The sequence below is a fragment of the Rhincodon typus genome, chromosome 42 (assembly GCF_021869965.1).
Source record: "Rhincodon typus isolate 14 chromosome 42, sRhiTyp1.1, whole genome shotgun sequence".
In the NCBI taxonomy this organism is placed as follows: Eukaryota; Metazoa; Chordata; class Chondrichthyes; order Orectolobiformes; family Rhincodontidae; genus Rhincodon; species Rhincodon typus.
This window is the reverse complement of record NC_063373.1, coordinates 4,803,218-4,820,763: the sequence shown is the minus strand read 5'-3', so window position 1 is coordinate 4,820,763 and position 17,546 is coordinate 4,803,218.

Here is a 17,546-nt window from a genome sequence, read left to right as displayed (position 1 = left end):
GACTGAAACAATTTAAGGACCATTGGGTCTAATTCCTGCACCGATGCTGTTCTATTCACTGCTGTCCCTCTGAAGTCAGCAACTGGAGAAGAAATGAGCAGTGAGCTGTTGGATGTCATGTGATCACTCTGTCTGCAATGCGCCAGTTGGAAGAGATGCCGGATACTAGTCAACATTAACTCAATTCTTGAGATCAACAATGTCAACTTCTGTTTGTCTTGTGCAAATTCGCATTAACTGCCGAATAACATGTCTGTTACTTTATATTCATTCTTCACTACTGTAGTTCTCATAACTGGTTACTCAGTTTAAAACCTACACACTGTTCCACTCTCTCTTATTCACGCACACACACGCTTGCACTTTCTCTCTCTCTTTCTCTCTTACACACACACATACACACACACACACAGATACACACACAGAGACACAAACACACACACACACACGCACACGCGCACGCACGCACACACACACAAACACACACAGGCACACACACACACACACACACACGCACACGCACAGACGTAAATCTATGGGGTGAATTTGTTTTTGCAGATGCATTCTATTTTGGTCAAAAAGCGCACAATTTATAGCAGTCGGTCAACATGGCGCTTTATAAATTCCTACTTTAGAAATAAAACCAGTCGGACTCCCAGCCAGAACACAAATAGTTCTAAACAAGGCCTCATATCTAACATACATTGTCTGACCTAAAATGGAACCTCTTAATTACAATGATAAAACCTATAATTCTCTCAGGGTGGTGACTTGATTGAAATTCAGGAATTTACATATACATACTAATTAATTAAAACATTCTAACTGATTAAAGATTTAACAGTATCTTCGGCTTGTTTATTGCAGTCTCATCAGTTGTGTGACCCTTTGATGTTTTACTTAAAAATTCTATGTCTGATGCCACCTCTCTCATTAACACTTGAAGGAGGAGTGAGGGTCCAAAAGCTTGTGTTTTCAAATGAATCATTTGGACTATAGTGTTGTGTGGTATCTGACCTTGTCCGCCCCAGTCCAACACTAGCACCCTCACACAATGTCCTGTACAGCTTCGACATGACTTCCAAATTCTATATTCAATGCACTGACCAATAAAGGCAGCATACCAAACGCCTTCTTCACTATCCTGTCGACCTGTGACTCGACTTTCAGGGAAATATGTACCTGCATTCCAATGTCTCTTTGTTCAGCAACACTATCAGGACTTTACCATTAAGTGTATAAGTGCTGCCTGATTTGTCTTCCCAAAATGCAACAGCTCACATTAATATAAATTAAACTCCACTGCCACTCCTCGGCCCAATACCCCATTTGATCAAGATCCCGTTGAACTCCGAGGTCACCTTCTTCGCTGTCAAATATACCACCAAATTAGGAGTCATCTGCAACCTTACTAGCCATCCTTCTACGTTCAAATCCAAATCGTTTATATAAATGACGAAAAGCAGTCAATTCAGCATCTATAGATGTAGCACCCTGCAAGTCACAGGCCTCCATTCGGAAAAGCGACCCTCCACCCCCATCCAATGTCTCGTACATTCGAGCCAATTCTGTATCCAAATGGCTAAATCTCACTGTATTCCACGTGATCTAACCTTGCTAACCATTCTACCAGAAGGAGCCTTGTGGAATGCCTTACTGAAATCCATATAGGTCATATCTACCGCTATGTCTTTCTCAATCCTCTTCGTTACTTCTTCAAAATAACTCAATCAAGTTAGTGAGACACGATTTCCGACGCACAAAGTCATGTTGACTTTCTCTAATCAGCCCTTGCCTTTCCAAATACATGTAAATTCTATCCCTCAGGATCCCCTCGAACAACTTGTTTATGGCTGATTTCAGGCTCACCGGCCTCTAGTTCTTGGCTTTTCCTTACCAGCGTTCTTAGATAGTGGCACCACTTTCGTCAACCCACAGCCTTCAAACACCTCACCTATGGCTATCGATGATGCAAATATCTCATCAAGGGTCTCAACAATCACTTCCCCAGCTTTCCACAGATTTCTAGGGCACACAGGATCAGTTGTTGGTGATTTATCCACCTTTATGCGTTTTACGACGTCCAGTACCTCCTGCTAATTTTTCAACATGTTATTTATTTCTCCAAGTTCTCCTGCTTACGTATTCTTCTACACAATAAACACTGATTCAAAATAATCATTTCGTATCTCCCCCACCTCCTGTGGCTCCAAACGTAGGCGGCCTTGCCGATCTTTAAGGGGCCCTATTCTCTCCCTAGTTACTGTTTTGTTCTTAATATATTCATAGAATCCGTTTGGATTCTCCATAACCCTATTTTCCAAAACTATCCCATGTCTTCTTTTTGCTGTCTTTATCTCTCTCTGAGGCCTTTTTACTCTTTTAGGGGGTCACTCTATCTTTGCTGTCTATACCTGACTTATGCTTCCTTCCTTTTCGAGACCGAATCTTTAAATTTCTCTAGTCATCCAGAATTCACTATACCTACCAGCCATGCCCTTTGTCCTAACAAGAACATAATGTCTCTGAACTGTCGTTATCTCATTTTTGAAGGCTTCTCATTTTCCAGCCGTCCCTTTACCTGTGAACATCTGCTCCCCAATGAACTTTTGAAAGTTCTTGCCTAATACCAAAAGAAATGACCTTCCTCCAACTTAGAACTTTAACTTTTAAATCGGGTTTATCCTTTTTCATCACTGTTTTAGAACTAATATAATTATTGTGACTGACCTAAAAATGCTTCCCCACTGACACCTCAGTCGCCTGCCCAGCATTATTTCCCAAGAGTAGGTCAAGTTTTGATCCTCGTGTTGTCGGTGCATCCACATACTGAATTTGTTTTTTTTTTTGTACACACTTAACAATTTCCTCTCCATCCAAGCCCCTAACACGATTCCGTTCCCAAATTATCTATGGAAAGTTAAAATCATCTTCAATTACTAATCTATTATTCTTACATAAAACTGAGATCATGTTAAAAATTTGCTTCTCAATTTCATGCTGATGATTGTGGGGGTGTATAGTGCAATCTAATTAGGTGATCATTCCTTTCTTATTTCTCAGTTTCAACCAAATAACTTGCCTTATGCATACCCAGGAATATCCTCCCGAAGTACAACCATAATTTTATCCATGACCAAAAACGTTACTCCCCCTCCTCTTTTGCCCCCTTTCTGACATTCCTTTGGCATTTCTACCCTGGAACATTATGCTACTCGTCCTGTCCATCTCTGAGCCACGTGTCTATAATTGCTGTGATGTACCAGTCCCATGTTCCCAACCATGCCTGAGTTCATCTGCCTTAACAGTTAGACTTCTTGCATTGAAATAAATGCAGTTTAATTCATCAGTCACACCTCATTCTCTGCTTTGTTGCTGCCTGCCCTGACAGTTTGACTTACTCCTTTTCCCAACAGCACCAGTCTCAGACTGATCTGTTTGATCACTATCTTCCTGGGTCCCACCCCGCACCCCCAGCCCCTTTAATAGTTTAAATCCTCAATAGCAGCTGTAGCAAATCTCCCAGTAAGTACATCAGTCCAGTTCTCATTCAGGTGCAATCGTCCTTCTTATACAGGTCAATAAAGTATTTGACAAGGTCCCTCATGAAAGACTGATACAAAAGAGGAGGTCAAATGGTATCGGGGTGAACTGGCAAGATGGATATAGACTGTCTTAGTCAAAGGAGACAGAGGGTAGCGATGGAGTGATGTTTGTTGGAATGAAAGGTTGTGAACAGTGATGTTTCACAGGACCTCTGCTCTTCGTGCTCTGCATAAACGATTTGGAGGAGAACGCGGCTGGTCTAATTAATAAATTTGCAGACGAGATAAGATTAGTGGATTTGCAGATAGTGAGGAGGATTGTCAGAGGATTACAGCAGGATATAGAGCAATTGGAGGCATGGAAAGATAAATGGCACATGGAGGTTAATCCGGGCGAATGTGAGGTGATGAATTTTAGAAGGTCAAGTACAGATGGAAATTGTATAGTGAATGGCAGAGCACTTACGGGTACTGATATGCAGAGTGATCGATGTCTGCAGGTCCACAGATAACTGAAGGTGGAAGCGGAGGTTGATAAGGTAATAAGAAAATAAGGCCCATGGCATGCTTGCTTTAATTGGATGGGGCAGTGAGTGTATGAATAGAAAAATTATGCTTCAGCTTTATAGAAATTTATTTAGGCCACAATTGGAATATTGCATACAGTTCTGGTCACCACGTTACCAGAAGAATGTAAACGATTTGGGTAGGGTTTAGAAGGATGTTGCCTTGAATGGGAGATTTTAACTATGAAGAAAAGGTGTATAAGCTGGCTTTGCTTTCAGTGGAACACAAGAGATTGAGGGACCATCTGATTATAGTTTATAAGATTGTGAATAGCATGGATAGAGTGGAAACAATGAGGCTTTTTCACAAGAGTGGAGAGGTCAATTACTAAAAGACGCAGTTTCAAGGGCTGGGTTTGGGGGACGTGGAAGTTTAAAAGAGATGTGCAAAGCAAGATTTCCACACAAAGTGTGGTGAGTGCTTGGAAAGCACTGCGAGAGGAGGTGGTGGATGAGACACGGTAGCAGCATTCAGGAAGCATCTGGACGAATGCATAAATAGGAAATGAATCGAGGGATACGTATCATATAAGTGAAGGCAGTTTTTATATGTGTCGTTGCAGGCTCGGAGGGCCGAAGATCCTGTTCCTGTGTTGTATTGCTCTTTCTTCTTTATTCTGATTCACTTCTTCACCAGAAGAGATTCTAATGATCCAAAAATGTGAATTTTTCTCCCCTGCACGAGTTCCTCAACCATGCATTCATTTGTTCTGTTCTCCTGCTCATACGCTCAATAACTCGTGGCACAGAGTAATCCAGATATTACTACCCTGGAGGACCTTTTTTTAAAAATTCGTGCCCAATTTCTTATATTCTGTCCTCAGAATCTCGTCCTCCTCTCTTCCTATGTCGTTAGTTCCAATGCGTATAATGACCTCTTGCTGGATCCTCACCCCTTTGAGAATCTTCTGCACCTTCTCCGAGACATCCTTGATCCTGTCACCAGGGAGGCAACACGCCATTGTGAGGTCTAGTTATCGGCCACAGAAGTGTTTGTCTGTGCCTCTGACTAGACAGTCTCCTGTCGTAATTGATCACTTGGAACCTGATGTACTCCTCGATACATTACAGCCCCTGAGATTCCATCATCCCCTACATTTTCCAAAACAGCATACTTGTTTGAGATAGGGATAGCCACAGGAGACTCCGACACCACCTGCCTACCTCTCCTACCTTTCCGAGAGGTAACCCATCTACCCGACTTTATGTGCGATTTTTCTACCTTCCTGCAACTGCTATCCATCACACACCTTGTTTCAGTAAATTCCTCATTGCCTCTCACTGTCGCTCTAACTGATCCATGCGACCCAGTAGGACTCGCAACCAAACATGTTTCTTCCAGACATAATCATCAGTAACATGGCTACTCTCTAGAATCTGCCACATTCCCTGACAGGAGGAGCACCTTACTCCCCTAAAGGCAATCTTTGCACCTTAACACTCGGCAGACCCAGAAAATAGCACAGACTTACTGCTCTAAAAACACTGTTCCAGGGTAACCTAGCACCTATATTTTATACTTCCAAGTTTGATCAAGAGGCAGATCCTAATGAAACATACATTCAAAAACAAAACACTCCACTCATTATTGGAGATTTACAAAAAAAAGCAGCAAAGTTCCACTTAAAAATGTTCACTTCGCTGCTCTTACTTCTCCATATACTGACTTCCCATTGGTTCTTGCTTGCTCTCTCTTCCTCTTTTTCTGTTTTGCTGTTTTGATCTTTTTTTTCCCCCCCAAAGTTCAAAAACAATGCAACACCTTATGAAACAATAATTACAGCTCCAATAATTCGAATACATCAGCTCCAACACTGAAAATACATCAAAAAGCAGCAGCTCTAGCAACCATTATTTTTCCGTTCTCTATCTTGGAGTAAAACAAAAAAGAATACACAAGGCTAAAGTTTTAGGCAAACCGCTCATGGGCCGAGCCCAACACATTGGATTCAACTTTTGATTTGGCAGACTCCATTCCCCACAACGAACGTACACTATGTGTTGTTGGAGGCCTGGACCCCGTAGAAGATAGTCAAAGTGTTATAAATGATATGAAATTAATCAGGAATTGGACAGTCGCTTTGCAGTGCATGTTGAGTTTATTGCATTCTATGTAATTTTCTACTTTATTTCTCAGGTAAATGTCGGGGTTGTCGGATCAATTCTGGAAAGAGAGATAAAGTGATGAGTCATTTTTTTTAACTTAATATCTCTCTGGACTTCTACAATGTAGTGTCGAGGAGACTCTAACTCACAGACACCGGCTGAAACCTCAGTAAATGAAGAACATGTTGTTCAATCGCACTGTAATCACACAAATGCAAACATAAATGTTCTTTACCTGTTCTGGTTCCATCAATATACAAGTGTGTTCATAAGGTTTTTGGCACAGAGGAACACATTCAATGAGCGTGCAGAGGAATTTCCAGAGAAACAATTTTCAGCGAAGCTCAACAAAACCAGTCGAATTGTGCCACCACAACTTAAGAAAATACAACAGACAGATTCAGCCATGAATTATTGCGCACTGAGAATCACAAAGGCGCAAGATTTGAGTCAACTTGCACATAAATTCTCAGAGTGTGGAGAAACATGTCAGCGCATGAGCCAACTGAGATGTAGAAGGGAGACTGATCAGCGCTGAGTCCCTATTGATCCCCTCATTCGTGATGATATCGTGCACTCCTAATTCTAACAAATATATTAATTTCATATGCGTTTACATATTCTCAGTTTTAAATAACAAAATATGCAGCTTGGACAAAATAAAAGAGTGAACTACTAGTTGTGTAGGGAAACGAGGAAGGGAGGCATTCATACAGGCTATGGTCTGTGCACAGTGATCACTGTCCCCAGTTGAATTGAAATTACATTAAAATGAATGGCTGTGGAGGCGATTTGTGATTTTTGTTTTGTTAGGCAGATCAGAATGGCAAAAAAAAAAAAATCTGCACGCAGTGACCATGATATTCAATGAGACAACACAGTGTTGGGCAGAAATAGGCCTTAAGCTCATCAAGTCTTCAGACATGGGAGACAGGGTCGGGCATTGTGTTAGGCCTTGGCGAGGCACAGTCCTTGGGGCTTTGGGTTGGGAAGTAGTGCAGGGTGCTCGAGGAGTCCTTTGTGGTTGCTTTTGTGGGTTGTGTGGTTTTGGGAGTTACTTTGTAATGGTTGTGAGATACATTATATTTAATATAAAAGGCAGTCATTTATTTGATAGAATAAATGGAGCTGCGGGAGAAAAATTATAGAGTTCAATAGTCCTGAAGAAAATGAAGGATGATAAACTCATTTTCGTAAAATATATTTCCTAATTTTCTGAAAGCAATCTACAATCGCTGTTCAAGATGGAACATTAAATCATTCATTTGAGTGAAACGTGACTGGTGAAAATGAACAGCTCAGTTGTCATCAGCTTCAAGATTTCCAAATTTTCCATAGAACTTGACTTTAATATCAGTTAGCTCCAATATTCTTCCTGTTATGATATTTCTTCTACCATGTTTTTGTCTTCTCGCTCATTTATCTATATACTTTCGCAGACACTTTGTGTCATCCTTACCATCTGTCTTCCAACTATTTTCCTGTCACCCGCAAACTTGGCGATAGTTCATTCACTTTCCTCGTTCAAGTCATTCGTATTTGTTCGAAATAATAGGGGCCCCAGCCCTGTGTTTGTGGCATTATGGCTCAGATTATCATTCTGACTGTACCTTCATTCCCTAATAAAAGCATTTGTCTTTGATTAATTAGGAAACCAACTCTCCACGCCGATATAACACATTGGCTCTTATTTTATTAGGTAGCCTAATGTGTGGCATCTTCTCAAACATCTTCTGGAAATGCAAATATATTGCATTTTCTCGCTATCTCTTTTAGGCGTCCTGTTTGTTCTTTCCAAAAAGAATCCCACGAAAATTGCCAGGCAGCCTTTTCCCTTCATGAACATCTGCTTACTCTGTCTGACTGGGTTACATATTTCTAAATGTTCTCCTGTTAAATTCATTATAATAGACTCTAGCATTTTTGTAATTATAAATCTGAAGATAACTGGACAATGGTCATATTTTTTTGTTTTGTTCTCTTTTCAAATAAACTTCTTGAAACTGGGTGCAGAGAAATTGCAATACGTAACGCCAGATGTAGTTGAAACTGGCAAGAGTGACTTTCAGAGATACAACCACTACGTGACAGGTAAATATGCAAAGTTATAAAATGTGCAAACAGAAACATTAATGAAAGGAAAATTGAACAATGCCTTTTAAATTTATTCGCCACCAGGTATTCTACAGAATTTGTTGTATCTTCTTTACCAGTAGCAAAAGCATAGCTTTTTCAAAAAAGAAATGTTGAATAACTGCTGCCCTTTTTAAAAAGGCTTTACGGTCCACAGTTTTGTATAAACTGTTCAATTCAGTTTTTCATAAGCTGTTTTGTATTTGTAAAATGGCTTCCATTTTATCAAAGTATTGCAGTTTCCTTTTCCAGGAATGATCATAGAACATAGAACATAGAACATTACAGCGCAGTACAGGCCCTTCGGCCCTCGATGTTGCGCCGACCTGTGAAACCAATCTGAAGCCCATTTAACCTAAACTATTCCATTATCATCCATATGTTTATCCAATGACCATTTAAATGCCCTTAAAGTGGGCGAGTCTACTATTTTTGCAGGCAGGGCATTCCACACCCTTACTACTCTCTGAGTAAAGAACCTACCTCTGACATCTGTCCTATATCTGTCACCCTTCAATTTAAAGCTATGTCCCCTCGTGCAAGCCATCACCATCCCAGGAAAAAGGCTTCCGCTGTCCACCCTATCTAATCCTTGATCATCTTGTATGTCTCTATCAAGTCACCTCTTAACCTTCTTCTCTCTAACGAAAGCAGCCTCAAGACCCTCAGCCTTTCCTCATAAGACCTTCCCTCCATACCAGGCAACATCCTGGTAAATCTCCTCTGCACCCTTTCCAATGCTTCCACATCCTTCCTATAATGCGGTGACCAGAACTGTACGCAATACTCCAAGTGCGGCCGCACCAGAGTTTTGTACAGCTGCAACATGACCTCATGGCTCCGAAACTCAATCCCTCTGCCAATAAAACCTAACATACTGTACGCCTTCTTAACAACGCTATCAACCTGGGTGGCAACTTTCAGTGATCTATGCACATGGACACCGAGATCTTTCTGCTCATCCACACTACCAAGAATCTTACCATTAGCCAGTACTCTGTATTCCTGTTACTCCTTCCAAAGTGAATCACCTCACACTTTTCCGCATTAAACTTCATTTGCCACCTCTCAGCCCAGCTCTGCAGCTTATCTATGTCCCTCTGTAACCTGCAACATCCTTCCGCACTATCCACAACTCCACCAACTTTGGTGTCATCCGCAAATTTCCTAACCCATCCTTCTACGCCCTCATCCAGGTCATTTATAAAAATGACAAACAGCAGTGGCCCCAAAACAGATCCTTGAGGTACACCACTAGTAACTGAACTCCAGGATGAACATTTCCCATCAACCACCACCCTCTGTCTTCTTACAGCTAGCCAATTTCTGATCCAAACCGCTAAATCACCCTCAATCCCATGCCTCCGTATTTTCTGCAATAGCCTACCATGGGGAACCTTATCAAACGCTTTACTGAAATCCAAATACACCACATCAACCGCTTTACCCTCATCCACCTGTTTGGTCACCTTCTCGAAGAACTCAATAAGGTTTGTGAGGCACGACCTACCCTTCACAAAACCGTGTTGACTATCCCTAATCAAATTATTCCTTTCTTGATGATTATAAATCCTATCTCTTATAATCCTTTCCAACACTTTACCCACAACCGAAGTAAGGCTCACTGGTCTATAATTACCAGGGTTGTCTCTACTCCCCTTCTTGAACAAGGGGACAACATTTGCTAGTCTCCAGTCTGCACATTGGCCTTGTGCATGAGTTGATGCTACTGTCAGTTCAAATGTTACTGTGGGTTGGTAATTCCTGGGAATTTCAACCTGCGCCAGTGCAGTTGCGAATGTGCACCGTCTGAGGGTGGCACTCTGTCGTATGAATCTTAAGACAAAGAAATCAGAAAAGAGACTGTGGTCCTCATTTATTCATTACAATCCATCAAGACAATTTATCTCCCACTGTAGCTGCCATTTTTTTTTTCTGAAAAAGAATTTAGATCAATGAAAAGAGACACCAGATGAACATTTCTAATTCTGAACTTGTATCTAACCAGACACTGAGACAGACAGAACAACAACACACAGGGAAATATACACATATGGAAACATACTGGTCGAGATACAAAACAAATATGGACAGGAAAACAGGAATACAAACACAAGCATGAACGTGCATGTACAAACACAGACACACACACACACACACACACACACACACACACACACACACACACACACAGACTTAGGTACATGCAAGTTGAAACGTAGAATCATACAGTCACAGATTTCTACAGGACTGGAAAATGACCTTTGGGCCATTGAAACTGTGCCAGTAAATAACATTTAAATATTCTAATCTCTTGTTCCAACACTTAGCCAATTGCATTGTATGACTTGGCATCGTAAATGCATGTCTATGAAATTCCCATATATTGTCTCTAGCACCCTCAAAGACAGTGATTTTCACATTCTGACAACACTCTGGCTGAACAAAAACGCTGTACATATCGTATTAACCTCATGCCAAATACCTTAAAATTATACAGCCGTTGTTGAATCGTCCACCAACAGGAAACATCTATTCGTGTCCATTCTATCTGCAATCATTCCTTTCCGTTCTATCTGCATTCAGTCCTGTCTATTCTATCTCTGCTCCACATACTTTTGTACATGTCAGTCGTCACCCCTCAGGTTGTTCTGCTGCAACGAAAACAATCTACATCTGTTCATATTCTTTCCATAGCTAAAATATCCAGATCACTCAACATCCTGTTAAACCTCCTCTGTACCTTTTCCAGTGCAATACCGTTCCTTCTTTAATGGGGATTCCAGAACTAATCACAATACTCTAACTGCGCTCAAACTGTCATTTTGTGCAGTTCCACCAGACTTTCCTGCTCTAAGTACTGTAATTCGACTAATAAAAGCAAGTATTGCAATTGTTTTCATAACCTACCCCATCAACTTAAGGGGTCAGTGGACATGCACACCAAGGTCCCTCGACACTTCAGTGCTTCTCAATGTCCCATGATTCAACATGTGTTCCATTGCCTTGTTTGTCCTGCTCATGTGCATTACGTCACACTTATCTTGATTGAATTCACTTCGTCCCTGATCAGCGGATCTGAAAGTCCCGTCTATCTCCTCTTGTAATCTAAGATTACCTTCCTCACTATTTGTGACACCAAAAATTTTAATCTCATCCACGAACTTACTGATCAACTTTCCTAACATTCATGTTTAAATCATTTATAAAAGTCACAAAAAAGAAGCTTCCCAAGACTGATCCCTGCGGAAGCCCATTGAAAGCAGGTTCACAGTCACAAATACTCACGTGACCATTAACCTCTGTTTTCTCTCCCTCATCCAATTTCAGATCCACACAGCCAAATTTCCTTAATTTCCATGGTCTCTTCCCTATGCTATCAGTCTCCCGTGCAGAAACTTTTCAAACGGCTTGCTGAAGTACAAGTAGTGTATGTTAATTGCATTGGCCTCATCGACGCACCTGGTCACTGATTCGAAATTTTCAATCATCCCTCAGAATTGCTTCTGACAGTTTCCCCAATACAGAGGTCGGCGTGCATGCCCTGCAGTTTCCTGTTTTGTTTTCCCCCTTCTTTCCTTATTAAGTAATAGCACCACATCAGCTGTCCTCCAGTCCACCAGCAAAGTCCTCAGACAAATTGGAGCAAATGCAGAAATACACAGATATAAATTCATGCTCAGTGAGGATGCCGGTGTTAAACTATCACAAAAATGCCGAATAAATTCTTGAATAGTCAATGCAATGACATAGAACTGTGTCTATCCACTTAGAATTCCACATAGCACCCGGTTGTGTGTGTGTTTCTCCCGGTGTGATTGTGTCTTCCTCTCCTAGTAGTTATCTGCATCGCTGCCAACCATCTTACATTTACCTATCTCTTCTGTTGGTTTCTCTGTGTATCACTCAATGCCGTGTTATCCCCCTCCAATCATGCCTATCTATATTTATCTGAGTTTCACTTTCATTCCATCCTTCTGTTACGTTCTCTCTGTATCAATGTACTCATATCACTTTGATTTGAGAGATCATAATTTAACGGAAATCAGTCACAGAAGGCGCCTTTAACCTCAATTTCCCATGTTGAACTGTAGGGTGCTGACATGAACCGGCAGAGGTAGACGTATATATGGCCGTACAGAGAAATAACTTCTTTTTTGCTATTTATGCATGTGATTCTGTGAATCGGTGGCATTTTTGACTATCCTTAAAGTTAAGTGACAACCAAATTGCTGTACGTCTTTGTGTCACATGCAAGCTTCACAAGATCAGGTGAGGACGAGTTCCCATCCCTCATGGACTTTAGTGAGCTATATCGTTTTTTCCTGCCAACTTATTCATGGTCACCACTAATTCTTAACTCCACTCCTTTATATTTTTGCTGATTTACACTCCACAAAGGCAGGATTTGAACCCATAATCCGAAAATGTTATCCAGCCCTCTCGACTAACAGTCCATTGATCACACCACAAGGCCGCCCCCTCACGTTATGGCCAGAATGGGCAATTTTGGGGTACAAATTTACTTAGTAACAAGATCAACTTTAGCAAAATGAAGAAGTGGAGCAGAGGAAAGAAAATAGTCTTCAAAGGAAGACGCATGGGAATCCGAGGAATTTCTTACCATGCATGGAAGTCAATGCATCAAAATGCTCGGTGGCCTGGTTTAATGACCGAGACCAGCTAAGTGCGTGACAATTGAATGAGAGCTAGGTCTCCTCCTCACGCCTTCGTAATATTTCCACTGACACGTTACAGTAATGTAGGAACATCAGCGACTGAATTTACATCATTTTCTGAAGAATGGTCCCGACCCGAAACGTCAGCTTTCCTGCTCCTCTGATGCTGCCTGCCCCGCTGTGTTCCTCCAGCTCAACATTGTATTATTATTGGCTATAGAGGGTGATGTTTTATAATAGGTATCTTCAAATGTGTGACTCCCCTGCACGACCGTGGACCGCAACAATGTTGTCACTGAGCACTAGGTTTGTGTGGGGAGCAATTCTAACAGGTAACTATGGAGGAAATGCTTTCAATTTCTTTTCAAATTACATTTTAATTTAGCTCCAGTCTGAAAGGATTAATTCTTCTCCTGAATTATTTCCTCAGCAAGGTGAAACAAATTGAAAATGAAATTTTCAAGCGACTGAAAACCGAGTTTGTCAATATCAACAAAAGAAAGAAAAATAACGAAATGTATAATTGAGTAGCATACTTTGGGTTTTAGAAACATCCACTCGTGTAAAAGAGCAAAATGACAACCGGTGACCATCAAATGCATAAATGAACTAAAAAAAGAACTAAACTCTGAGAGAAAATATAACTTCTGTCTCCCTCAAAAACAAATCAAAACTTCGGGAGCATATAAAATGAAAAAAAAAAAGCTAGAAATAACAACAAGTTTATTAAGAGTGCTGAAGAAGGGTCACTAAACTCGATAAGTTAACTCAGCTTTTGCTGCACAGATTCTGCAAGACTTGTTGAGTTTCTCCAGCCATTTGTTTTTGTTTAACAATTTATTATTGTTTATTTAAATAAAGGTTTTTTTTTAAAAGTGTTCTGATGCAGAAACTGTGGAAGAAGCTGTTGTTAGAGGCTTAAATAATTTGAGATTTATCATCAGGACAGTGGTATGTGAAACACACAGAGTCAAATATCAATTGCACATATAATTACTCAGGTCACAGTTCAAACAGTGGAATGGATTGTGCGCCTTCTTCAGAATATTGTTACATTGCAGGCCTTCGTAAAGTAGAGTCTAGAATAGGCAAAAATGATAATTCCAAGAAAAAAAGAAAGACAGAGAAGCATAGAATGATGAAGCAAGACTTGAAAGACGTGAGAGAGTAAAGAATGAAGGGATTGGAAAAAGGAAGAAAGAACTTAAATATGAAGAGTCACAAAGAAATTGAGAAATACCTCCTCGAGAAGACCAGTGGAGAGTGGCAGCAGTAAGAAGTGTTTGGGGTGTGAGATAACGAGTTCACCTCCCATCAAGAAATAAAGACTTTTCCATAGTTCCACATTCTTTCAGGACTGATTACCATAAGCTGGCAGAGGTGAAGAATAGTCTGATAACCTTTTGCTGATGATATTTGTTTCTGAATCAAGTTTATATAGGATCAGTGCACATTGAGCTTCTCCAGAGGGAAAGAAACAATATAAGGAATGATTTGTCATCCCTCCCTACTTGAAGCAATCGGTGACAGTGATGAAGGGGCACATCAGAACATTCTTCATTTCCTGTCGAAACAAGTTCTGAGATCTTGCATAAATGAAGAAGTTGTTGCAAGAATTTAGTAACTGAAATTTGTTGATCGTTTCTTGGAAGTGTTACAGCAGATCACTGAAATCCAATCCACCGCAGTAACTGTCAGCTTTATGCCACGCGTAGAAGAAACTTCCGACAAGAGGGCCCACAGGAGGAGGAACCTGAGACAGACGGCGAACATTTGGATAATCAACCTCTTACATTTGGCTATCTCCGGGTCTTGTTGCTCCCCCATGGCCCGGAGCCTCTTGCAGGCTCCATTGGCCGCTTCGGTCAGTCTTATGGACAGGCTGTTAAGCAGGAGAATGAGAAAGAATGAGGAGAAAAAGAGAATAGATCTGCAAGAGCCAATCATAAGCCTGCCAAACTGGCCAGATGTAGAAGTTGGCTTTCACGTTAAAAAACTAGAATACCTCATACAAAATATAAAACTGTTTATAGATAAATTAGAATGGATGTTCTTGATGCAGCTCAGGGCACAGACTATCCCTAAGACGAGGGATGCAGTTTTCTTCCTACAGTATACTGCGGATGACCAACTCAGCATCCTTGGAATTCTCAGTGCCCCGGAGCCTCTTCCGGGCTCTGCTAGCTGCCTAACAGTCAGGACATTGAGCAGGAGAATAAGGAGGAAAGGGAGAAAGGGAGTTAACATGTGGTCTGCCGTTGGTAGCTCTTCCAGGCCGGCGAGATGTAATGGCTGGACTTTAAGTCGCAGAACCAGAGCTTCACTTATAGGATGTACAAGGGATAGTAGACAAAGCAAAAACGGGCATTCTTGATACAGTTCAGTAGACAGGCTATTCCTATGACGAATGACGCAGTTTTCTCCGTGCAGTATCTGGTCTTCAACATCTGGCAGCAGATAGGCACAAACGTCGACGATGAAGGTGACTGTCAGCCAGAACGAGCAAATTCGTGTGGCATAGACAAGAAAGACGCTGAGAGTGCACGCAGGAGTGGCGGATAAGACATTTTCCCAGAAATAGATGCAACTGATTCGGTTGAGGATGAGCTACTTGCCCAACTCAGGACAAATGAAATAATGTGATGCACATGAAAGTATTTATACCAAGCCTGGCCATCCGTCAACCCATAAACGTTGACCAACGTTGGCTCCTCGCTTGTGATGTCTCACCCTTTACAATCATACCCTTCAAATTTTCAGAAGCTCAAACTTCTCGCCTCATCAGTTCCCATTACACCATACAATTGTCTGAAGTCTTATGTAACTTTGATTCTGTCTCCTGCATTGCCCTCAAACTGATACGTCTAACTCGAAAAGCCACTCTTTAAACTCGCTGGAATTATCATTTGTGCTGCTCTGCTTCTGCCACCTTCTTTCAATATAACTATGATCAAATATTTTGGCAGTATATCATATGTCTTGAGAATAAATTTGTTTACTAACTTTGTTCTGGTATTTGCTACATGAAGCCAGGTGGCTCGAGTGAAATGCAACTGCATCTTCTAATAATTGTAAAGAACTTATTTTCTGATTAATTATTCAAAAATACAATCATCCAAAATATGTCAAACGTCACAGCAGAGAAGCAAATTAGCAACAGCTTAAAAATCTTGCAACTCTACTGTCGCCTTTTAGACTAAACTCTAATTAATTCCTAAGACCACATTAACAATGACGCCAGCCGTTGTGAACTCTATACTCTATCCCATCCTTCCATGACATGCACTGTAGAATCGTGATATCATTGAATGTTTGTTTATGTTTCAAAATGTCTCATAAGCCACTGCCACAAAACATAACGTGTCCAAAAAATGTTAAGACACCCGTGCAGAAAGGCACTTTACTACACTATGATAAAATATTAATACTACAATGGGCTAAAACGCAGATTGCATTCTACTGAATTGAAATGAAACCTAATCTGTGACAATATTTCTGTTTAATGCTCATGCATATTCATTCATGACAAGTGGTAGTTCAGCGTCGAATAGACCATTTTTCTGTAAGTACACAACATTCAAGATTCAAGAACACATTGTCCGTCAGCATAATGAAATTCTAAGTTATGCACGAAAAATTTTCCATAGCACAGATATTATCCCATAATGTCTTATGCTCACTGGAGACAGATTTAGGTCCGTTAAAATCAAAGAGTTGCATATTGGATAATTCTGCCAAATCCTTAAGAGGAAAGAAATAAATTTCTGAAAATACACGATTAGGGAAAGGATTTTCTTGAGCATCAGTGAATTACGAGGGGTACCAATAGCAAGAAGAATTGAATAGTAAATTTCAAAGAAGTGGGCCATGACTGGCTCGTGCATAGTCGCTCAGAAGCTGCAGCAGTTGATATCACTGTGGAAGTTTGCTCTGCTGCACATTCAAATGGTCCATTATTTATTTGGAGTGATAGTCTCGAGAGGATCAATTATTTCACAACATGCACCTTACTTACATTTCGCTGAATAAAGAGATTAGCTCCCTGCTTCATGCCTTACAATAAGGTGAATGATTGTATTCACTTTTGGGACAGACTCGTTGTAATTTCTTTGGTCTGTCCAACTGCACAAAACATGATGTTGAGTCTTTATCAAGTGGACATTGAGCTGAGTCCGTTTCTCAAAAGTTTCTTTCTGCTATTTCCCAGTTGAGTCTTTACTTTAAGCATCAATTTACTTCATCTTTTGCATTCATTCATAGGTGTTTTAGTGCCTAATACTGTAACACTGCTTAAATATTTCCATAAATTCACAGCAATGGGGAATAAAAAACAGTCAGAAAACATGAGAGGATCATACGGTGCGGATCATCAAATGCAAATTTTCGTCATGTTGAATCTGAAAATCTTTCATTTGATCAAATCAATTACAAGTGCAGGAAAGGCGTTCACGTGCTGAAGTTCCTGTTCAAAGCTTCTGGTGCAAGAAAAGTTGACCAATGTCAATGATTAATATAAC